This window comes from Pteropus medius, unplaced genomic scaffold (genome assembly GCF_902729225.1).
Source record: "Pteropus medius unplaced genomic scaffold, Ma_sr-lr_union100, whole genome shotgun sequence".
Lineage (NCBI taxonomy): Eukaryota > Metazoa > Chordata > Mammalia > Chiroptera > Pteropodidae > Pteropus > Pteropus medius.
In genome coordinates this window covers 29653045-29678145 of record NW_024349802.1, presented here as the reverse complement: position 1 = coordinate 29678145, position 25101 = coordinate 29653045, and the positions used below count along the sequence as shown (strand labels likewise).

The window sequence follows — 25101 nt, the reverse complement described above, 5'->3', positions numbered from 1 at the left end:
CAGCTTCTCCAATGTCTCGCCCACATTGTCAAGATTGGAGGTGGTGAGAGACAGACATGGACTCTAATTTATCTTCATGAGTTCCCAATTGTCCTTGCTGTCACTCACATCCAGTCTTCCTGTCTGTAGATCTGGCTGAACCATAGACTTCCAGCCAAATACCAGATGCAGAGACAATTGCCTACACAGCCTGTCTCACCAGGTCTAACCCAATAATAAACCCCTCATTCTATGAAAAAAATATGACCAATGGTAGTTAGTCAAACACATGGTAGTTATATGAAAAGATGTTAAAGTAAAACTATTTCATACTCAGTTATACCTAAGTGTGCTAAACCTTCTGAGAATAAATAGTAATGTGAGATATCTGAGATAAAGGACAGATGACAGCAAAAATGATATGTCGTTGCTCTATTTATAATTCTTTAGGGTTTTCTCATTACACTCAAGATAAAGTCTAAACTTGTTTATATTCACACAAGGAGCTTCATGGTCACAAATTCCACTATCCAGTCACACTGGAACTGCCTTCAATTACTCAATTTTTCTCCTCCCCTCTCTTCTTTCCTTTTCTTCCCTTTCCCTCCCATCTCCTCCCCTCCTCCAGCTCTCACCCTGCCTTTGCCTCCTTCTTCCTTCTCAACCTTCTCATAAGCTCTTCCATCTAGAACACTTTGCTCTTCTGCCACACAGACACACAGACAAACACACACACACACACCCCTCTTTCATCTTGCTAATCTCAGTTATACCTTACGTCCTTTAGGATACCTAACCTAGTTCTAAGAATTTGGTTTGGAAGTAGTCTCCCAAGCATTTCTTATTCTCTCACTTCATGACTTTTCAATCTTTCCCCTTACCCACTACCTCATCTTTGTCCCTCTAATTCTCAATGTTCTCTCAGTACTTAGATGCTACTGCTTCCTAGAACTTTCCCTAAACTGTATTAAGTTCCCCTCCTATGAGACACTTACACTCATTGTAGTCTTTATCACACATACTGTAATTGGATGTTTATTTAACTGTCACCCCTAGTAGACAATGAACTTTCTGGCTGCTATTTGCAGAGCTGGGGTGATGTGCTGCCCAGACTTCCCTTCAAGAAGAGAAGACTTAGTACTGCGGTTTCTGGGAGAGCTGCTGGCAGAGAGCCCTTTGCTGTTGGCCGCTTCGAGGATTATGGAAAGTCGAAAGCTAAAAAGAGCCATCTCGCCCAAAGTTGCACGCCTACTTGGGGTGACCAACACTGATGCAGATGTATGTATAAAAGGCCCAGCCTTCCTCCAGCAGTGCAGGACAGCTCTGAAGGATCATTTTTCAGAACTCCCCATTTGATTGGCTGAGGTCTCCTTTGAAATTGTGCCACAATTCAAACTCCCTATGTACCCCAATCAGCTCTTTCCTTTCCCTTCCATAGATGTTGATTCTAAGAACACTCCCAAATATACCTCTTGCATACTAATATCTGTTTCAGAATCTGCTGCCCAGGGAACCCACTCTTCAATCCCTTGTCCTTACCACCATTAGAGCTTAGAATGGGATTCTGTTCAGTAAATATTGGCTGATTAAATACAAGGCATAGATGGTGAAAACCTCAATAGTCCAGAAACACTGAAAGAAAAGGGAATCAAACCTCAGGGGCTACTATTCAGCTGCCTCAAATACTTCAGTGATCTCTAGAAGTCTGAAAACATGTGTTTCCAGAGTTACAAAGACTGATCTATCTCTTACAAATCTGAATGTTGCTATAACCCCAGGCAGTAGCTTCTTTGGGATAATTTAATTATCTGAAGACACACAGCCTCGTTGAAGAAACGAATTCTTGCCTAGCTGACTCATGTTTCTGAAAAATTACTGGCAAATGAACCAAAAATTCTGTACAAATCTATTATTAAATGACAACAGAAGGAGAGGACATTCTAGGAAGAAAAGTTCTGGTAAAGGAAAAAACAAAAATAAAGCAAAAAAAGTATTCTTGATGGTCAGGAAGCAATAAGAAGTTCAAGTTGTCTGGAATTCACAACAGAAAGTTTCAGTGGATGAGGTGGGAGTCATAGGACTGAGTTATAGATAGAGAAGCCAGTTTTTTTTTTTTTAATAGCATCAAAATATATATTAAATTTTTATTCAAATTAATAATAACATTTATTTACAAATCACATTAGTTACCTTTTAATTTTGATTTCATTTTCCAAAAAATATTTTTCCATTAAAATCATTAAATTCATGTTTCCTGAGTCATTCCCTCAAATCTAATCTAGTTCCAAAGATTCAGTTATTGTCTCAGCACATAAGGTCAGGTACTTTTTTACTTAGTTGTCATTTAATAAAAGAAATCAAGTCTATTAATAAGCAGAAGATATGAAATATGATAGATGGGCGAAGACAAAGTTTTATTGTGCTATCTAAGCAATAAAAATCAATGTATAATAGTCTGATTTCAAATATTGTAAATTCTGTTGGAAGATATATATTTGCAAAATAATTCTGCATCTTTCTAAAGCTGTAAAGTACAGAAGCTTACATTGAAAATTTCCAGTATCTTGTCCATGTAATTGAATCTAATAAGATAAAGAGCATTTGTTTGATTTCCATCATAGCAGTTACTACAATCTAAAATTATTATATGCTTTATTTAATTCATTATATAAATATCACCCTACCTACCTGGCATATTAACTCCATGAGGGCAGAAGTCATGTTTATTGTTGTTACGCTCCCATTTTATCTTTAGCACCTTCTACAGCACCTCTCATAACTGACACTCAACAATTAATTGGGAGATAAAAATGAATAATTGATGAATAATTCTGAGCTAAAAAAAAAGTCATTTTTGAGGGCTTCATTATATTGCCAACAACCGTAGAGATACTGATGAACCTATGTTGGAGCCACTTGGTTTTTAACTCTTGGTCATGTCCTATTAAGTGGAGTGGTGAAAAATCACATCCATTTAAGTCTCTTATGCTGTTTGTCCTATAACAAAATGTCATCCCCATCAGCAAGATAGAGTGGAAAAACTGGATGATACATTTTATGAGTCAGGATTCTTTGGTGGCAGTGACAGAAACCCAGTGGTTAACTTAAGAAAAGGGAAATTAGACTACCAAAATGAAAACGAAACAAGATAAAACAAAAACCAACCAAATGAACAAAAATTCTTATTGGAATTTTGATTGGAATATATTGAATTTACAGAACAAATTTGAAGAAAGCTAAGGTACTGATTATATTGAAAATTTTATCTATAAGAATTTCTCTCTCCATTTAGAGATCTTCTATAATAAATTTCAACAAATTTTCATTGTTTTCTTTGTAAAGGTATAGCATGTCTTTTGTTAGAGTTATTTCTAGATTTTCTACATGTATATACACATATACACACATACTTGTGTTAGAGTTATTTCTAGATTTTCTACACGTATATACACATATACACACACACAAGTTATAGATATAGATACTTGTGTATGTGTATATGTGTATATACGTGTAGAAAATCTAGAAATAACTAAATAATTTTAATAGATTAATTAAATGTTGACATTTAATTAATCTATTAAAATTATATATAAATTAAATATATAAATTAAAATTATATATTCTAGTGGTTTTTGCTATATCCATGAATATTAAACCGAACAATGTACATTGATTTTTATCTTCTATCTGCCAGCCATAGATGTGTGACAAACCACCCCAAAACTCAATGACTGTGTTCTTGTGCCTCTTTTATGAGAAGACATATATAATCTTTCATATCCATGAAGTATGAGCTCTTTGATCCATTATCTCACACAAAGTATGAACCTGAGTAATTTGGTAGGTGGATTTGACCCTCAAAGCAAGTCATAACATTTAGTTCTAAGCCCTGTTTTAAGTGAAACAGAGACATAGAAGGTTATATTTTCCAAAATGGCCACTATAATATTTCCCATTCATCATGCTCTTCTACAGTGTGACCCTTCCACTAATTCATCACAAGGTGGCACTTCTGTCCCTTCCCTTGAATTCAGGTAGACCTATAACTCCTTTGATGAATAAAGTATGGTAGCAGTGACTCTCTGTGACTTCTGAGGCTAAATCATAAGCTTTGAGGCACCCTGTAAGAAGTCCTCCATACTGGGAGAACGCCAAGCCCCATAAAAAGACTGCACACAGATGCTTCATTTGACATATCCAGCAAAGGCTCCAGCCAACAGCCACTACCAAACATCCAGACATGTGAGTGAAGAAGCTACCTATGGAAATGGATTTTCTAACTCTTGGCCACTTGAGTTTTCCCAGCTGAAGGCCAGGACATCACAAAGCAAAGAAATCTATCCCCACTATGCCCTTATTGAATTGCCAATCTGAAGAATTTGGGGGCATAAAAAAATGTATGTTGTTTTAAAGCACTTTGTTTGGAATGAATCACTACACAGCTATAATAAATTTTAGCTAAATCCTTCTCTGAGCTCTAGTAATTGGGGTCTAGAGCCTTATTTCTAAATTCTATCGTGGAGTAAATCATGTCAGAGCAAGACTATGGAGAATGCTAGTATCTAAATCCCAGCCTAATGATCCAGCAATCCCTCTTCTGGGTATTTACCCCAAAGACTTGAAAACTTATATCCAAAAAGATATTTGCACACCGATGTTCACAGCAGCATTATTCACAGTGGCCAGGACATGGAAGCAACCAAAGTGTCCTACAATAGATAATTGGCTAAAGAAGCTGTGGTACATATATACAATGGAATACTACTCAGCCATAAGAAGAGGATGAAATATTGCCATTTGCAACAACATGGATTGACCTCAAGATAATCATGCTAAGCAAAATAAGACAGACAGAAAAAGTTCAAAATCACATAATATCACTTAAATGTGGAATATAAACCTAAAAGCAACAAACGAGCAGGACAAACAAACAGAGACTCATGGACATGGACTATAGGCTAGTGGTTACCAGAGAACTATATAGACTAGTGGTTACTAGTGGTGGGAGGTGGGAGGAGGTGAACAGGGTAAAGAGACAAAATATGAGGGGGAATTTGGGGAGGAGGAGGTAGAAGTCAGGTAAAAGGGATCAAAAGCTCTCTCTTATTTTGAAGGAAACTGGACTTTGGGTGGTAAACATAAAATAGAATATACAGATGTCAAAAGATAATGTACACCTGAAAATTATATAATTGTATTAACCAATAAACTTACCCCAATAAACTTAATTAAAAATAAATAAATAAATAAATCCCAGCCTATATGGGCAATGAACACGCAATGCAATACATACATGACATACTGCTGAATTGTACACTTGAAACTTATTGAATGTTGTTGCTCAATGTCATCTCAAAAATTTTTAATAATAAATAAAATAAAATGAAAAATAAATAAATAAATAATAAATCCCAGTATGCCAGTCCAAAGTTCAGAAGACTCATTTGTTCTCAGAATGATACATAATTCAGAATCAGGGCTTGTCTACTTGGGGTTAGGTCTTTTGGGGAGTCTCTATTTGTGGTTTCTGAAAATATGCTTTGCTCGGCTGCTTTCGTAATTTTTTTTTTTTTTTAACCAGCACAACTTGAAAAAGAAACACACATGGAGCAAGGGGGAGGCTGTTAAAAATACCGATTGTGTTGAATAATTAATTGTTTCCCAAAATACAATTTAGCTGATAGAAGCTGAATTGATCTCAAATCTTTATGGTCTTCCATGTTCTCATGTTGATTGTTCTTTTTTGGTCCCTAAAGCAACATCCCCCCAACTTTCTTCTCTGACTGCAACAGGGAGAAAAAATCCACAAGCCTCCCTGTTACATTTTCCTCTTTCAAAGGAATTCCTGAGGATATCACCCCAGTAAATTCAGATTTTCTCTAAAGTGTTATTTCTTATTTCCAACATGAGTAATTCATACAACTACTAAAGTCCAGATCCTCATAAAAAATCATTATGTGCTAAAAAGACATCATTTGATTGTAAAAATCTGAAGTTGCTAAGAGGGTTACAGAAGGGAGCTAAAATAATCCTTTGAAGGTAAGTGTCTTTTCTGTCTTTTCCTGAAATTGCTCGTTTTCACTTTGGAAGGGGGACGCAAGTGTTTCAACTTCACATTTTAAGAGACTTTACCTTGGAGGCAAGAATTCTACCTGTCAGAATCCCAAGATAGTAGCACTAATCAAAAAGCCTCTCCTTGGGAAACATAAGCATCCCCATGCAAGATAAGAGCATCAGTTTCTTGTGCAGCCTACTGACAACCATATTTGCCTCCTTCTAGAATAAGAGGCCATCCTAGATTTTCCAGAGGTCTGCTTATTTATAAAAATCAAACCCAGGTCACTTCTTTCAATGGGAATGTTCCAGCAACTTACAGCTCTGCTTTCGATGGCTTTCAAATCTCATAGAAGGATGTTCTGAGGTGGGAGAATTATTACAGAAGGAAACATAGCACTGAGAAACTTGGACCCTGTAGTGATGGTGATTCTATGTGGTATCCAGCAATCTCTCACCCACTGTTTGCACACACTACTCCTTCTTCTTTATACCTTCGTCCCATGAATCTGAGCTAGATTTTCTATTTTTTTGATTAATTGAATGATGAGAAAGTAACGTTTTGATATGTTACTCAGAATTCTTCATTCCTCAAAGTTACCATTCCGGAAAGGAGGATGAGACAGACACCAAGTATAGGAAAACTGAGGAGTATATATTCACTGTTTATCGGTACTGTGGCTCGTCAAATTATTGAACTTTCCTGACCCTCAATTTCTGAATTTGTAAAAATTAAGATAATACCTATTTCACACTGTTGTGAAAATCATTTTCTCCTGTTTTAGGTTTATTGAGCACCTACTATGTGTCAGGCACTGAGGCTACAACAATAAATAAATTATGAATGTCACCTTACGAGAGTCCACATGCTAGAAGACACATGTAAAATCGCTGAGCTTAGTTCTGGAGTATGCTTTGATACAAATTGATAATAATGATATGGTCTTGAGCTGTACAGGGCACTGAGGGGCTATAAAGACTACAAGATATAACTCTTGCCTTTAAGAAGGTTTTAATCCAGTTTAAAATGTAGGGCTAACACAAAATAATGACTACATATTATGTTCTAAACTCTACAAATGCTGCCCAAGAAATATGAAAACTGGAAAATGCAGTATGGAGTAATCTTCCAATGCATGATGGAGGTGAGAATGAGTTAAGCTTCAGAGAGACTAGTAAATTTTGCAGAAACAATGATGAGGGAAGCCAATATCTCTGGATAGAAAACAACTTATGCAAAGTGACTAGAGCAGTGTTGTCAACAGAACCTTCTGCCATGGTGGAAATGCTCTATATCTGTGCTATCCAATGCATTAACTCCTGACCACACATGACTACGGCATTTGATATGTGGTCGATGTGCCTGAGGAACAGAATTTTTAAATTTATTTAACTTTAATCAATTTAAATTTAAATAGCCACTAATGGCTAGTGGCTACCATATTGTACAGCATAATATGCCCAAAGGATTTAGGGAAGACCAATCATGATTTTTTCTTTTACTTCCATTGATGTCTTCCAAGCTCAGTTGACATATTAATATTATTTGCCTGCCACTACTTCACCCCAACTATCCACTCCAAAGTATAAAACCGACTGTCACTAGAGAATCTTTCCCTGCAACATAATATCAAGGCAACTTTACCAGCTGCCAAAGTTTTCTTCTGTTTGCACATCTGCACCTTGAGCTTATCTGAACCAATGTTTTCTTCTTTAAAGGACTGGTGTTTCCTATATAATCCAGAGAAGAATAGACATATTTTTAAAAGCCCGCAATAAAGAAGAAAATGACAGAAAGTACATGTACCAGAAAGCTTTAAATATGTATTAGTTTTCTTGTTAGCAGTTAATAGATAAAAGGGAGAGGGGCAAAAATATTTGAAGCAAAATAGTTGGAACAAGAGACCAGACAAAAGATTCAAAGCTCAGAGTAACATTTAGGCCACTAGCAAAGCAAAGTGGAAAAATGAGGCAATTATCCTGTAGTCAAGGCAAAATGAAATCTTTCGCCTGGAAACAGCCAGATAATTCCAAATGAAAGGATTTTTGGTGGTTGTTTTCTGTTGAGTTGAGCTGATAATTGCCAGGATTTATTTTCTCAATGTGCCCGTAGGCATAACTATAGGTAAGAAAAGTGCAGATGGACCTATTAGGAGCTGGAGTCTGCTCGTAATAAATATAATGGAACCTATATCGTTTTAGGAACTAAATCAAGGCCAAATAGGAAAACCAGAAAAGAATTGAGTACACACAAATCCAGAAGCCCTGAGGAAAATAAAATGAGATCGTTGTTTGTTTGATTTTTTCAAGAGACTTTCAATGATGCTTCATAACCAGCTGTCAACACTGGATTTAAGAAGGCACGAATTGAGAGGTCTGAAGTTGTAGTTCCAGGAGCAGGAGCAGCAGCAGCAGCTCCCATTCACATTACTGCTTATGTTAATGTGAGCAGGCACTTGCATGCTGTCCTGTCATGACTTGTTATGTTTCTCTCACAGTAGGCCTGAGAAGAAGTCTCATTAGAGTGTGGAAAACATGCATATGAATTCTCTGATGCAGGGAAATGTCCCCAAGGGAAAAGTATATTTATTACACTGATTGGTAAGAGGGAGAAATAAACCAAACAATAAGAAATAAACTTTAGAATCAGTTGGGATGTATTGCCTTGGGTTCTAAATGCCTGTCTGCCAAGACCTAACAGATCTAGAAAATCAGAGTAGGTGCTCTAGTATATTATACTAGGGATAACTGTCAAGTGATAGATTAGCCCCTGTGTAGGACAGGCAGCAGAGATGGGCTTTGTCCCCTAGCAGGTTAAAGGGCTGACATAGTGGATCAAGGCTAAGTGCACATTAGCCACAAAAGAATCCCCCTCACTGTTCAGCACATTGTGCCAGAGCAGTCAGATTTCCAGAAATAGACTCACCCAAATCTCCTTTATATTTTCCAGAGCTGAACCTGAACTTTCAAGGGGCTTGACTTTGCTTTTATTTTTTACTCTTCTTTTCATAGATGATTGAATTTCCTAGTGTGGCTTTCAGATCAGATGTTATTTTGGGCACAACTCAAAGAAAGCCATCCAAATATATTGAGAAGCAGTGGGTGGCAGAAAAGTTCAGCTTCTTTCCTGATTAAGCAAAGAAACACATCAGGGGGGATGGGGGGGGCAACACTAAAGACTCCAAGGTCATTGAAAAGTACAAGTATTTGACTACATAGAATGATGTTGGCTGAGGCTCAAAGTCTACTAGGTTTTAAGAGGGATTTGCAGTTTTTAAAATACCAGAGCTGTTACTCACATTTGCTACCATCACAAACAACATATTTAATCATTACACCCTAAAATTAAAATTTTTAACAATAGAAACTGTACAATGTCACAATGAAAAAAAATCGCTTGATATAAAAAAGCAATTTTTGTGGTTAAAACCTGAGTTATAGCAGCTCTCCAGTCCCTCTTCATAACCCATCCTCGAAACCTCCTCCCTCCCTTTCTGACCTCCTCCTTCCCATCCTATCACTTGCCAGGAGATATTTATTGAGCCAGAGACCCAGTGCAAAACCATTTGCCTAATTGTCTCATTTAATTTTCATAATCACACTGTGAAGGAAAATTGGGGCTCAGGCAAATAAATAACTTGCCCAAGAAGAGACAGCTCATAATCAGATCTGTCTGATTACGAAGTTTACACTCAAAAGCTTTCTGTTTAACCACAAGGAGAGCAGAGCATTTATTCTAAATTCAATATTTGAAGATTTTGATGTAATGACCTGAGGAGGAAAGTCCTGGTACTTTCAGTGACTTGTCCACACAAAAACATCCAACTCATTATATTTCTCTTCATTGGTTCCAAGGTATATTGGAGAAACAATATAATTTTACTTTACTCTCCAGGGACTAAACAACAAAATGTGTTGGGGAAAAAAAAAAAGAACATTTAAAAAAAGAGTTAAAATTAATTTTGTCATCCTTTCCTTCTTTGGAAGTCTAATTCATCAGCACCCACACACACTTCAGCATCACTTCTCAGTTGGGCTCCTCCCCTTCAAGCTCCTAAGTTGGATCCTAAGCAGACAAAATGTGTTTGTGCTCAGGGAAAAAATAACAACAACAAAAAGAAAACCATAGCAGCCCACCCACACATCCATTTCATAAGGCTAAAATCAAATGAGATGAATAACTGAGAACAAGCTTCATGTATTTAGAGACCTAGAGTTTAAAAAAAAAAAAGAAAAGATTATCACCTACTTTGTACGTTCAGATAAAAACGTGAGGTCTTTGTGAAGATGTCTTAAAACAAACTAAAGCCTAAAATATGTACCTACTTTGTTGTCATACCCTGTCTTAGCTTCCAGAAGAACTTGTAGAGATAAGAAACTTAAGCCCCGCTCTTCTTTTTGTCATTTCTTGGTAGCAGGGTGGTGGACTCAAGATTAAAGAAGACAATTCTCTTATTCTGAATATCCTTAAGAAGATGAGATACTACATTGAATGCTATTTTCCAGGGAATGAGGAGAAGTTTGTAGATGATCTTTATCTTTACATTTTTACCGATTTCTATTCTCTATTTTTAAATGATTGCCTTACTTATATTTTAAAAGTTTGTCTTTTTAAGGAAAGTTAAAATCTTCACGTAAAAAAATAAACAATAAAAATCTGATATGCTCCTATAATTCCAGAGATAGTGCGGGGGAGTGGTGGGGAATTTTGTTAAGGCTTCTCTGGGTCTACACAGTTCTCATGTTCCTTTGCCTTTATAATTTTATAGCTTAGGCAGTAATAGAATGTAGTGGAAATCCCCCTGGAGCAGAAGGCATACTATCTGGAGTCTAAACTCCAACAAGTCCAACCAGTAGTGGAATAACCTTGGGAAGATCATTTAACTTCAGTTCTTGATTCACTTATTAGAAAAAGGAAAGATACACTGGATACACTCTAAAGCCCTCCTACAGTTCTAACTGTGTTCAAAATCCAGTGCAATATGCCATATTTAAACTGTAATGAATGCTGCTGCTAGAGGTAATTAGGTATCTTTTGGGATTGCAAGATGGTAAATGGTTGCCTATTTGTCTCAAAGGATATCATTCCCCCATCTGCCAATTCCCTTGAGCCAAGATAATAATCATTAGTCCTTTCCTGAATTTGTTCTTGTCTCCTTTATTGCTCATATAGTTTGAAAATGATGTACAGTCTCTTATCCCTTGCTGGTAACATTTTTTCCTGTCCTCTCACCATTTCTACATCAACTTTAACCTGCTGGAAAACACTACAGAACCCCAAAAGAACTCAAAGTGCTTATGCATAATGTCATAAGTGCTATGATAGCACATACCTGGAGAAAGCCATTTCTATATGGGTTGGACAGGAAAGACCTCTCTGAGGAAGAGAGATTTGAACTAAGGTATGAGAAAGGCAAGGAAAGAACTTCCCATAGGAAGAAACAGAATGTACTAATGTCCTGAGGTAGGAAAGAGATTGCCATATTCCAGGAACTCAGAGATGGCCAGTATGGCCAACTAGGAAGAAAAATACAGGAAATTAATTTGGAGAGTCACACAACACATTATAGGTCTTGCTAAGGTCTACTGCTAAGTGCAACAGGAGCCATTGCACAGAAGTATGACATTCTCTGATCTAAGTTAATGAAAGAAAAAGTACTCTGGCTGCTGTATGGGAAATAGATATTGAGAGTATGATGTAGCAATAACAAAAGTAGGAAGAGCTATGGGAAAAGTACTACAATAGTTCAGGGAAGAGTTGCCTAGTCTGGTGGCAATGGAGATGGGGAAAGTGGATGATACTTTGAGACATATTTTGGAAGTAGAAACAACAGAACTTGTTCTTGGATAAGACGTGACTGAGAGGGTGGCTGAGAAAAGTGATGACTTCTCAGGTTCTGGTTCAAGTAACAAAGAGATGGGGAAATTTAATGAGACAGGAAATACTAGGAGAAAAACTAAGTTTGTGTTGTGAAAGCAAGACTATCTGTGTACAGATGATATTTAAACAATGAAAACAGATGTGTTCACCTAGGAGGAAGACAGAAGTAGAGGTATGAACATGAGACCAATACCAGGGGATTGTAACATTTACATCAAAGAGTGAGAAGAGGTCAAAGGAAACTGTGAGAGAGTATTGCCCTAGAACCCAAGAGAACATTTCAAGAGCAAAAGTAGTAAGCAGGGTCAAATGCTATCCAGAAGATAAACTGACACCTGAAAAGTGACCATTGCAAGTGGCAACAAAAGTAGTTTGTAAGTACTTAAGTTTTTAATGGCATGCTAAGGAAGTCTGCTTCAGTGTATTGAGGAATAAATTGGAGGTGAGAAAGCATAGCCAACACACATACAATTCTTTTGTTGTTGTTGTTGTTTTTCATTTAAATTTTGAATAGAAAATAATTTAATTAGACTCAAATGCAAATGATACAAGTCTCCCTCCCACACATGTCCCTAAGCCCCACAATTCTTCCTGAAGTATACTATGCAAATGTCAATAATGTGCTATTTTTATTTAAATTTTCAATGGAAAAAAGTATATGAATGAGAACGATTTTTGCAGAATATTAGGATTTTCACATTCAACTATTTTAAAGTTATCCTTAGAAAGAGAAGGGTTCCTGCCTATAATTTCTCACTGGTTATCTATAAATGAAATTCCATTCCTTGCATATAAATACCAAACTACATCCCAGCACTCATTGCACATGTGTTCTGTATTTTATTCTTAAGATGCATAGTAACAACTATATTACCCAGAAGGCAACTCCTGTGTGCCTCCTAAAGTTCTTCTTAGCTCATGGATTACTAAAGCAATCTCATAGAAATATTTATGGTATACCTAAGAGATCTAAAAAGATTATTCCTGAAGAGGCAAGAAATATAATGCTGTTTGCCAGTCACCTAACCAAAACAGCTTAAAGTTTCCCCACTTTGCAATGAATGCACTTGTTAGAGCAACTGCCAGGTTAATGACCACAATGTCCAAACATTATTTCTTTAATCTAAATTGATATGAAAAGCACAGAGCTGAATTCATCAGATTTGAAATGATCCTGATGGAGAACAACATTCTTCATAAAATTTTAACCAGAAGTTCTATTAATTACACATCTTAATAGCTTGATTAAAAGGTTTCTTGCTTCATATTGTGACACTCTTTCCCCTGTGGTTTTCTGTTTTATTATCAGGGGAATTTTTTTTTTTTTATCATCTTTTGCTAGATAAGGCATTCCATCTTAAAACTTGAACTTCCAAGGATTGATTTCAAACATTTTAAACACATTTGGTGTCTCAAAGGCTTTATGTATCAAAGTGTCAAAGTAAGGATAAAGCACAAATTTTTGAATCGCAAAGAAATCTAATGTCTTCTGTTTTCACTTCTGTCTAAATTATTTGGGTATCTTTAGTGTATAAACTGCAATGTACACATTATCTCTAACAAACAAAATATAGTTTAAGCCCTATAATTGTCTAATTTTCTTTCCTTTTTTTTTTTTTGATGAATGTTCACGTTGAGTATAAGTAACGTGAAAGGAAGTTTTTATTTTTTATGTGTTCTCCTCTATATTCTGATTCAAACCACTACCACCACAAATGAAAGATCTTTTCCTGTTTTTTAAAGAATTAAAAACTCATAAATTTTTATTTCATTCTATTAATAAAATATATAATTTTTTTAAATTTACTAAAATGTCTATCATTCAAAGAAAGCTACTTTTTTGCTGTATTCCTATCCAGTCTATATATATATATGTATATGTATATGTGGAGAGAAAGAGAGACCATGTGTCTCATTACAAAAGCAATGCATATTTATTATACAAAACTTCATGAGAAAATATAAATTAAATTTAACATCTCCCATAAACCCATACCCAAAGACAACCATCACTGATAGATTTTTTCTATTATTTCATTATTCTCTTCTATATTCTAAACATACATTTATTCATTTAATATTTACTGAAAACCCACCATCCATGTATCAGGCACCGTTCTAGATACAATAAAAAATCTTTGCCACCATGGTGCTTATCTTCTAATGGAAAGAAACATATAATAAATAAATAAGCATATTATACAGCATGTTAGATGGCATTCATTGCTACAGGGAAAAATAAAGCATAAAAAAGAGGTCTACAATTTAAATTTCTGATGTTTTGAATCCTGACTTTATCCCATACTTAACTTTATAATATAATTACACATTAGGTTATTGTTATTAATAATTTAAAGTTTAATTTCAACATGTAGATATATCAGAGTTTACTCAACTATTCTCCCTTTATTACACATTTGCATTGTTTCTAAACTTTTACTGTTTTAAATAAATTGTAATTGTCTTTCATTTTTTCATATATGAATACGAGTCTTCCTAGCTAGTTTTTAATCAACTTGAATACAAGGATGATATCACCTTCAATCTTTATGTCCCAAGAGTGACCCCTGTACAAAGCTCCCTACTCATCTACACTCAGTGAATGATTTCTGAATAATAAACACACATCCTAATGATAAATTAGAAATTAATTATAGAATTATAAGTCTTCAGGGGACACTGAACTGACAATGAAAGCAGCCAGCAAATTGCCCTAGGCTAAACAAGGCTCGGTATAGAGTGGTAGATTAGAGGTGCAGCAAGCTTTGATAAAACTCTAGAGATAGAAAGTGACTTGCCTTTTAGTCATTATGTCATCACCGGAGAAAGCGAATTCTGTTTGAAACTATGAAGCACAATTCCAGTGACTTATGAAAGTTCTTTTAATAGTAAATATTAAAAGAACTCCCCCAAATATATATATATATTCTATATATAGATATAGATATAGAAAGAACTCCCCCCAAAAATATATATATATATTCTATTTTAAATTGATAGGAAAGCCTGAAATGGGACAGGGAGCAGTATGTGGTTGAAAAGATGAAAAAGGATCTGCAGACCTTCCTATATAAAAATGTTTTGAAAGTCTGCTTGATACTTATGTATCAGAAATGACTTACCTGTATTGCTACCTGAAAGCAATAAGGAAGAACAGATCTCCACAGAGTATCTACTGTGTGCCAGGAACTTTAGTAGGCCCCGGAACAGACAATGGTTCCTCACGGAGTTTAGAGACTAGAAATGAAATAGAGTTGGGCAATGTGGAAGGGAGACAGATAGGCAAACAAATAAATGATTGAAAATTGTGATAAGTGCTATGACAAAAACAAACAAGGTTCTGAGAGTTACTTGGGAGAGACAAGTGACTTTAAAGTAAGAACAGTTCTGATAAGAAGACATTAGACCTGAGATCAAAGGATAAAAAGAAAAAGTCATCCATAAAAGGAAGAGGAAAATGTAGGGAGTAGCAGGAGGAAGAAGAATGTTCCAAGTAAAGACCACAGCATGTGCTTGGCTGTGAAGAAGCCAATTTAACCTCAAAATGTTTCCCATTATGCTTTTTCATTTTCACAACCCAGGTGCTCCCATCCTGGCTTCCTGCCTCAGCCTGTTTTCAACAGCCTGTTTCCCAATTAAATGTTAACTTGTGTTTCAGTGCCTTAGCATCCTGCTCACTAAGAAAACAATTTATATTGATGTACGCAGACTAGATTAAGTCCCAAGTGATCCAATCTTTTTGTATGTTCTAATTTTTGTCTATAACATCAGTCACACTTATGCTCTGTGTGTTTGTGTAGACTAATACGTAAAAAAATTCTAAGCAGCTAAAGGTAATGTTTATATATTTACATTCAGCAAAAGTATACCTGAGCATTTAATAATCATAGGATAACCTCACCTTAATTTGAAAATGCTGACAGTTTCTCAGAAAATTAAGATTCTATGTATGTTTTTAAATTACACTGTCATATATGGCCATGCCACCCTGAACAAGCCTGATCCCATCTGATCTTGGAAGCTAAGCAGGGTCGGGCCTGGTTAGTACTTGGATGGGAGACCACCTAGGAAGACCAGGTGCTGTAGGTGTAAAAAATAAAAAAATAAGGGATTGTAAACTGTCATGGTCCTTGCAATCTGTGAGGTCAACCAAGGGTTACGTTGCCTAAAAAATTTTTTTTTAAAAGTTAAATTACACTGTCACTTACTTACTTGTAAAATAAGTGTTAAAAGTAGGGGATTTTTTTTTTTTTTTATGTAGAGAAAAATCCTCATAGCCTTTTCAAATAGTTGAATTCATTTAAATGTAAATAAGATCAAAGAGTTAATTATCACGAAGTTGATGCTTAAAACTAACCTGTTATGGCAAACATAACTTACAAATTAAAATGAACAAACACAGGTTTTTCTACCACAAACATTCTAACAAATGAATTTTCCCATAACATTCAACTTTAGCCTACAAATCAGTCCTTGAATTATTACAGTAAAATTTTCTACTTTATAGGAAATCTCTGAACATTTTAGGAAGCAGACATAAAATTCAACTAAATAAATTTGATTTAACTTTAGTACTATGGTAAATGCTATGGAAATATTCACTTTTCTGTGTGTGTGGTCATGGAAAGAGCGCAATGCTTAACTGTTGTCTTGACGTTCTCAAAAACTCTAGTGTTCATAGTTCAATCCAGATTTCTATTACTGAAGAAAATGATCTCTAATCTCATTGTATGGTATATAAATGTTGAATCACTATGTTATACACTTGAAACTAATAAAATATTGTATGTCAACTACTTTAATAAAAAAATTATTAGAACTCTTTCAATTATCCTTGAAGTTCTACAATACATAACATCAAATATGCACCAATTCTGAAATTAAAATACTGCATATCAAAGAATTTAGTAGATGTGACTTGTTCTGAGCATTAGTTTACTTAAATAATATTTGTGTTTCTGAAAGTTTATTACATAATCAATATTAAGTATATAAAGAAATGCAGAAATGGCTGAGTAGTTTGAAAAAAGATAGAAGAAAAGGTATCCAGAATAAACACATGGAAGTTATTTATGACTCTCTGTGACAACCAAGATGAACAAATGATGAGAAAAGTAAATCAAAATAGGATTCATAAAACAAGGTATCAAATGCAAGTAGTAAGCAGCTGTTCATTGCAGAAGTGCATGAGCTTGAACTCTAAACCCAAAAATGGAAACTAACTGGGTCAAGAATTTAAAACTTAAATACAATAAATGCTCTTTTGGTGAATAATTCAATTCACCAATTGTCTGAGACACTAACTCTTTTATGAGATCCACTTACAGGAAATACACTGCAAGGAGAAAACTACAGAGATCTAGGTCTAGGGTAAGAACCAACCCAAAAGATGTGCATCATACAGGCACCAAGGGTCATTCACTGCCTGTATCAGTCATGGATAATTATTTGTTGGTATCTCTTCAGAACCTATATTTTAAATTAAATATATGAATAAGGAAATAAAGTACATTAACATTTTTTTAGCATTAAAAACCTCCAGAATAACTTATGTTAACACTTTGTGCGACTAGTTATTTCTTTCTCTAATGTTTCCCTTTCCTTCCAGAAGTTTCATAAGGACAATGACCATGACTTTTTCATTATTATATCCCCAAAATGTCAATCCCAGTGTCTGGCACATGGAGATGCTCATTAAATATTTGCTGACTGACTACAAATAAGTTCATTGGTCCAAGAGGTATCTCCCAAGAACTAATATACTTATTTTTTTAATATATTTATTTATTTAAATTAGTTTCAAGTATACAGTACATTGGTTAGACAACTGTACTTGATTTTTAATAATAGCCCCCAAGCTTTTCAACTTTCAAAAGAGTCTTTTCATTATTCCAAGTCCACATCAATTCAATAGTTTGAGAGATCTATTCTCTCACATTACAATGAATAATTTATCTCATTTTTAAACAAAGCCCAATCAGTATTTTAATTTGGCTTCAGATAACCAGTGTTATCTCATTAAATTCTATAATACCAGCCAAAATTAAGAAGCCACAATATTATAATAAGCCTCTATTGCCTAATCACCAAAGATTTTCCTTTAGGCTCTTTTGAAATATTAGAAATAATTCAGGTTTGCCCAGCTAGCTACTTCTCTCAGCTCAATTTAAATTAATCTCATTTGCTTACATGTTCACTATAATCTTCAAAACTGCCATCAGTCCTATTCACATGAAAAATTATCTTCACATTTCACAAAAGTCAATAAAATCATTATTTTGTACCACCTTCTATTTTCTTAACCCCAAGGCCTCATACTGATAATGTTGCCCAAAAGACAAAAGAAATATCACTATCCTTTGGGCTTAGTTACAAGGAGAATGTTACTGTTTTTAAGAATATAGCTTTTCCCAGTATAAAACTATTTTAAAACTTCAATTTTGTAAATTCTCATGAAACATTAAATTTAATTTTATTATGTACCTAGTCTCACTGAATATTTTTTCTCATGACATATTTAGCAGAGGGTCTCCAGGGTATTCAGCTTTTCAGAAATGCACAGTGTTCTCAACCCCGAAGTTAGTTTATTTACGGACTGATAAAATGAATTGTTATTTTTTAAAGAAACCAGCTTGAAAGATAGGGAGAGATATAAAACTCTCTCTGTGTTTAAAAAAGAAAAACATACTGTTTAAAAATGTAAGTGAAGATTTCTATTACCAACAATGGTTCTATACTTGAATAGCAAGAGTCATTTATTTCTGATGTTTTGTGTATCATGTTTGACATTTGGGAAAACTTTACTTTTAAGTAGCAATATTTCTACAGATTCTTCATTTCCATCATTTGTGTTCTTCCTGGAACCTCCCTATCACCAGTGCTTCAATTTACTATTCTGTAAGTACTTATTTATCACCCAGAATTCCATAAGAGTTATAAAAGTTTTCACCAATCTGTCCCCAGATTGACAGCACAGTAGGTATCTAACCCTTAAAGTAATCACATGAGCACCAACCCTGATATAGATTTTTTCTTTTAAAGGTCAGTGAATTTTGTGTGATATTCAATTGGGTATGATTTAGGCTACAGTCTTTCAAAAGGCTACCGGGATATTGGTGCAATAAATAGATCTTACGCTGATATTCTAATCCTTTGTTTCTCAAAGAATACTGCAGGGACCAGCAGCCTGAGCATCACTTTGGAACATGTTAAAATGCAGAATTTCAGGCTCCATCCCAGTCCTACTAAATCAATGGCTGCACTTAAACAAGATTCCAAATGATTCCTTTTCACATTAAATTTTGAGAAGCATTGTCCTAACATAATTAATCAGCATCAACAGCATTCAGAGCCATTTAATCAATCTGCCAACAACCACCATCAATAATCTTTTATACAAACATGTGTCCTGTTTGTTCAACGGTGTTAGTAAATAATTATACACATTCTTAAAACCTAGTTTTTGCATATTGATGTGGAATATTCATAACAAACTTATTCTTGGGTGGAAAGAATTAATATTGTGAAGATACTTCAGAAAGTGATTTTTATAAGCTAATATTACTTGCATCTAAAATAGAATTCTAACTGGAACAGTTGTGTGTAAGTTAAAATATTAATTTCTCTGGAGTTCACTTTTCTCATCAGCAAAATGGAGATAACAATAGATAATCTAATGGGTTATTGTAAGGATTAAATGAGATCATATGAATGGAGCACTTGTATCTCAAGACTTATTTTTTCTTGATTCATTGGTCACTTTCTCTCCTACTGAAATGTCACCAAGGAAGATGGCAGCATATTGACAACTCTAGCAGTTCATAATTTCTGATATTTCCAGCCAAAAAACTATCAGAAAGGATGATTAGTCCTGAACTGGAGACTGAATGAATATTGTAAAAAGCAAATCCTGAGTCAAATTCCTAACCACAAAGTGGGTTAAGGATAGAATAGAAGAATGGGGTCCTCCCAATCCAAATTATGATTAAAAGATGGAATGAGATTGCTTTGCAGAAGAATAACCCACAAGTAACATGTACCTAGCCACTTCAAAGATACATTGCATGGACTGCTGTACATGGAAATGGAGAAAGCTGAACCCAGAAGCAACAAGGCAGAATAAAGCAGACGAAAACATGGGAGGTGCAGTGGTGCCTAGAGTATAATCAGCATAGGGTAGAGATGTAAATACGAGTGTTTGAAGTCAAAGGGAGGACATTGAGGGGTTTTAAGTAGACTGATTTAGATATTAAGGATTTGACTCTTTGTGCTGCATGTAGAATAGAGCAGTGGTCCTCAGCTTTGGTTGCTCATTAAAATCACTTGGGGAAATGATCTAAATCTTTCATACCCAGGCCACACCCCAGACCAATAAATTCAGAACCTCTGGGGGCTATATCCAAGTACCTATAGTTTGTGTGTATGTTTTCAGGTGAACCAATATACAACCAAGTTAAGACCCACTGACCACTGGATGGGAGAGGCAAGAATGAAGCAGGGAGTTCAATTAGGAGACTGCTGCATTAGTCCACATGAGAGAACGTCAAAGCTTGGATGATGTGGATAGCAGTGGAAAAGGACAGGTTCCAGCTAGATTATAGAAAGAATCTATAGGAATTGCTAATGATTGGTGTAGAGCAGAGATGGGGTGTGGGAGAAAGAAGAATCAAGGGTGGTTTCTACAAATTTGTGCATATGGTGGCTATTCCTGATAAGGAAAAGATATGGAAAAAAATAGGTTGGGTAGGGTGGAGAATCAGAAGTTCAAGACATGTTACATTTGAGATATAAGTGAATCATCCAAGTGGAAAAGCCAAGCATGTAGCTGAATTCAGGTAAAAGAACTGGACTGAAAATATAAATCTGTAGTTTGTCAAATATAGATGATTTTTTGAGCCATGTGAATAGATGAAATATCAGTAAAATGTAGGGATAGAAAGAAGAAGGAAAAGTATTACATATCAACCCAAGAAGAGACATTGATGGTTGACATTGATGTTGATGGTTGCAGATAATGTAAATCTGTATGTTTTTAGTCTCCCAGGTGAATCTGATAATGAACTAGGATAGAAACATTTTTGTAGCATTTTTTCTAATAAACTCTCTGGTGAAGGTATTTCTCTCATGTTTAAAATAATGCCAAGAATTCTGGGACGGGGAATATGCTTCTCAAAATACTCAGTGAAAATAATTACTAGGAGAACTCATGAAAAAAAAAATAAAGCAACAGAGAAACAATAATAGGAAAAAAACACGATGTATATTGCAACCAGGTTTCTTAAAGAAGTAAAGATGATTAATTGGATAGATATCAACATCCTGGATATTCTGGTTTCTTATAGCAGCCATTTGAGACCAGATAATTAAACAAACACTCTCAAGAAGTATATTTATTTTTTCCAGAAGCTCGTACCAAACTTCTTAGATCCTGTTAGTGTCAGAAGGAATCATCAAGGGGCAGACGGAAGCTCTAAAATGGAACAGTAATTACTGTAAACGAGCATAACGATTACTTATAATTATATGCCTCTCAAGAGTTCTTTTTTCCTTTGAATTCTAGAGGTCTGACCCCTTCTAAGGTAGAAAAATTGTAAATGCTAGGGAAGTAAGATAGATTTAAAAGTTATCTGTCAGGAGGTTGGGGGAGGGGAGTTATACCTAAATTTTTGTAGCTACATAAAAGGAAACTAAAAAACACAGTGAATGTCATCCTAAGAGATAAGTGCTTAAAGTCCAAACGAATATAAATAATTTATTTAAATATTAAATTTCAGGGAGATACTTATAATTTCTAATGGATAATAAGGTAGCATAAAAAATAGTTTCATTCCAAATAATCTGCTAAAGTTAAGAGATAGTCATGGAAAATTTTGACAGCCCAAAAGCAAATAAGAACACCCAAATAGCATATCAGTTTCTATAGGCATCATTTTTCCATTTAATTGTTACCAAATGAGGAGGCAACTCTATCCAAATATCTCTGCTCTCTCTGCATCCTCTCCCTCGATAATTTGATTCTTTCACAGCACTCGATGTAGGTGACCCCCAAATTCAGACATTTTTTCCCATTCTCTAATTATACATTTTCAATGACCTGCTGAGTACTTTTACCTGGAGAATCTCAAACTCACTCTGTTCAAATTGATTGTATCCTCTTCCCTTGAAAACCTGAACTTCATCTTGTTATCTTTTTCTGTTTATATCATTATATCCTCCTTGCCACTTTTAAACTGTAAATCTCAGATTCATCTTTGTCTGGTCTTCTTTGCCTCCCGCTCACAATGTAAATTTGTGTATTTTTAGTTTCCCAGTTGCCAAGCCTTGCACTCTTCCCGCTACAGAGTTAGATGTTTGCTCCTTCTTCCCAATTTCCTCTGCTATTTTCACATGAAGTCCTTGTTATCTCTTGCCAAGACACTGTTGTAGCCATTCCATATGATACCACCCACAGAAGTGGATTTGTCAGGAGGCTAGTGAAACTTAGATTTCAGGGCTTACCACTGACTTACATGTGCCCTATCCAAGATCCTGTATCTAATGTCAAATTTATAATACTGTTGTTGTTCTTGTTTTCTGAAAAGCATCCCCTAATTATTTAAGCTGCAGTCTAACAGAACAAGTTAGGAACAGGTGAATATTAAGGCATGACTGACCATGTCACTCTCTGACTCAGTGGCCCACCATCAACTCACCCAAGCTGACTATAAAATAAGTTCATTCTACTTTGCCTTTCTTGGTTTTGGCCAAACCTTCCTTCTCACCTGTGTCTCTATTACTCCACATAATGTATATTATTCTTAAACCAAACTGAGATTCTACTACATACTCACTTACTAACCAACTCTACTGTGCTTCTGCTTACCTATCTTCACCTCCCAAGAGTATCCTTCCTGCCTTGCCTTCACCTTTTCCCTTACCATACTCCCAAGTTGACATTCCACCCAATACTAAGCTTCCAGATTAAGCATCATCACCCCCATAAAATTCTCTTAGATGATTGCTAGCTGGATGCAAGCTCTCCTTCCCCTAAACTTCCATGTGCTAGAATTTCTCAAATAAAATAATTACTTTATACCTTTCAGGTATAAGCAAACTATAGCCCACATGTCAAATCCAGCTCACCAATTGTCCATAAATAGTTTTATTGGAACACAGGCACACCCATTTGTTTATTGTCCATATATTGTCCGGTGGCTGATTTTACACTACAACAGCGGAGTTGAATAGTTGCAACAGAGGCCATGTGGCTGGCAAAGCTTAAAATATTTAATATTTAGCCCTTCACAAGGCTGAAAGTTTTTCAACCCCACTTCCAGGTTATTTATGTACTCATTTAAGTTCCCTGTAAATAATAGCATGATCTGCTGTAGTAGACAATGACATGTAATGCTCAAATACCCTTTCAAGAAAAGACTCGCTGCCCAGCTGTGAGGAGAGTGGTTGGCTGATAGCCTTGCCAACAGAATGTATAATCAAACTTTCTGAACTTGGCCAATATTATAGGTAAAAAAAAAGGAGTTTCAGTAGTTTCAATATGCATTTACCTTACTATGAATAAGACTGAATATTTTTCATGAGCTTATTTTTATATGTTTAAGAAGTATTTCTTAAACATATAAGGTGTCTCTTCATATCCCTCGAAAATTTTTCTGTTAGAGAAATTGACCTTTTATCTACATTGTAAGTTATAATTCATTTTTCTAGTTTGTAACTTGTCTTTTGATTTTGTTTATGGTGGCTGAGTTGTGAGGATTGATTGCTGAAGGTCTGGAATTAACCTGAACTGTTTTGCTAATGTACCCTGGTTAAGGTATGAAATGAACTGATTGTTGCTTTGGAATCATGGATTCCAGGTAATTTTTGGAGTAGTTTATACCAGCTTTTCAGCATTGTTCATTGATAACACTGAGATTGATGATTTCTACCTGATCTTATTAAGACTCTCAGAAGAGTTCTGACATAGGGGCTGGTTACATGTAAGTAACTTGCCTAAGTGACCAGCAAAGTTAAAGAACCTCTATCTGAGACTCTATCTGAGGGATCTCCGGGTCTGAAATATTTTGTGCACATATCAGTGGTTCCTAATCTGGGAGATAAAGCACATCCTGGTACAGGCCTCCAGACAGAGAACAGTTGGAGTTTGCCCGTGGCTTCTCCAGAACCCTTGCTGCCAGGCTGCCCTTAGCTGTGATGCGTAACCTTATTTTAACGTTGTTGCTACATCATTTTCCTATAGTAAACTGTAGACTTGAAAGTATTGTCATTTTGGGTCCCATGAGTCTTCTTTAGCAATCAAATTCTAACTGCTGCCATCCATTCCATGACTTTTGCAATGTAAATTTTATTTTATCTTTGTAGAGTCAAAATTGTCCACTGTTTTACAGCTCTGGGATTTATTGTGCTATTTTTTTTTTAATCTAGACTAATTTTTTCATCTAATTGTTGATTTATCCATTCTTAGGTTAAAATTTTCTTCATTTGTGGTAGAATTTTAAGACTCAGGGTCTTTTTTGAGTGGGAACTTTTGCACTCTCAATCTTTCCACTCCATTCCATTCCAAGTGGACTTATACTGATGATTCAAAGTCTTTACCCCAGAAAGCTTTGGAGGAAATATAGCAAATCTAGTCCAGTCACTATGCCGATGCAGGCTTGTTTGATTGCAGTTGGTGAGGCTGAATCCTAGCTCCCTGGGCTCACAGATTCCTATTAATCATAGGACCACAATAGCCTCTTTCTGTCTCATTCACAGAGCAAGGGACATTAAACAGTAAGCCCCATACAGGCCCTATATGTATATTCAGTCAAAGTACAGAAAATCTACACATTGAACCTCAATTAATTCTTTGATTTTCTGCCCATAGTGATGTTCTTCTAGATTTTGAGCCTATGTCTTTTATATTTTATCTGTCATTTCAACATCTTTGGAACAAAATTTACAACTCTATCTTGACCAGAAATATATGGTGTTCTGCAAATATTTTTAATATAGTTCTCTTTCTACATACTGAAAGAAAAAAGTTATATATTTCATATACATATTTCACTATCCGTAATTATGCTCTCAAGAAGAATTCTCTCCTCCAAAACCCTGACCAGGAAAACAAAGAGTAGCTTTCAGAAGAGTTTGACAAATATCCTCTAATCACTCTCAATCAGGACTCCAGTCGGAATTTCTGACACTGC

The 25101-nt window shown here is 35.3% G+C and overlaps 1 pseudogene; it reads left to right on the top strand.

The window, feature by feature from the left end:
- Positions 1–15887: 15887 nt before the first annotated feature.
- Positions 15888–16006, top strand: LOC120581870 (uncharacterized; annotated as a pseudogene).
- The last annotated feature ends 9095 nt before the right edge of the window (positions 16007–25101 follow it).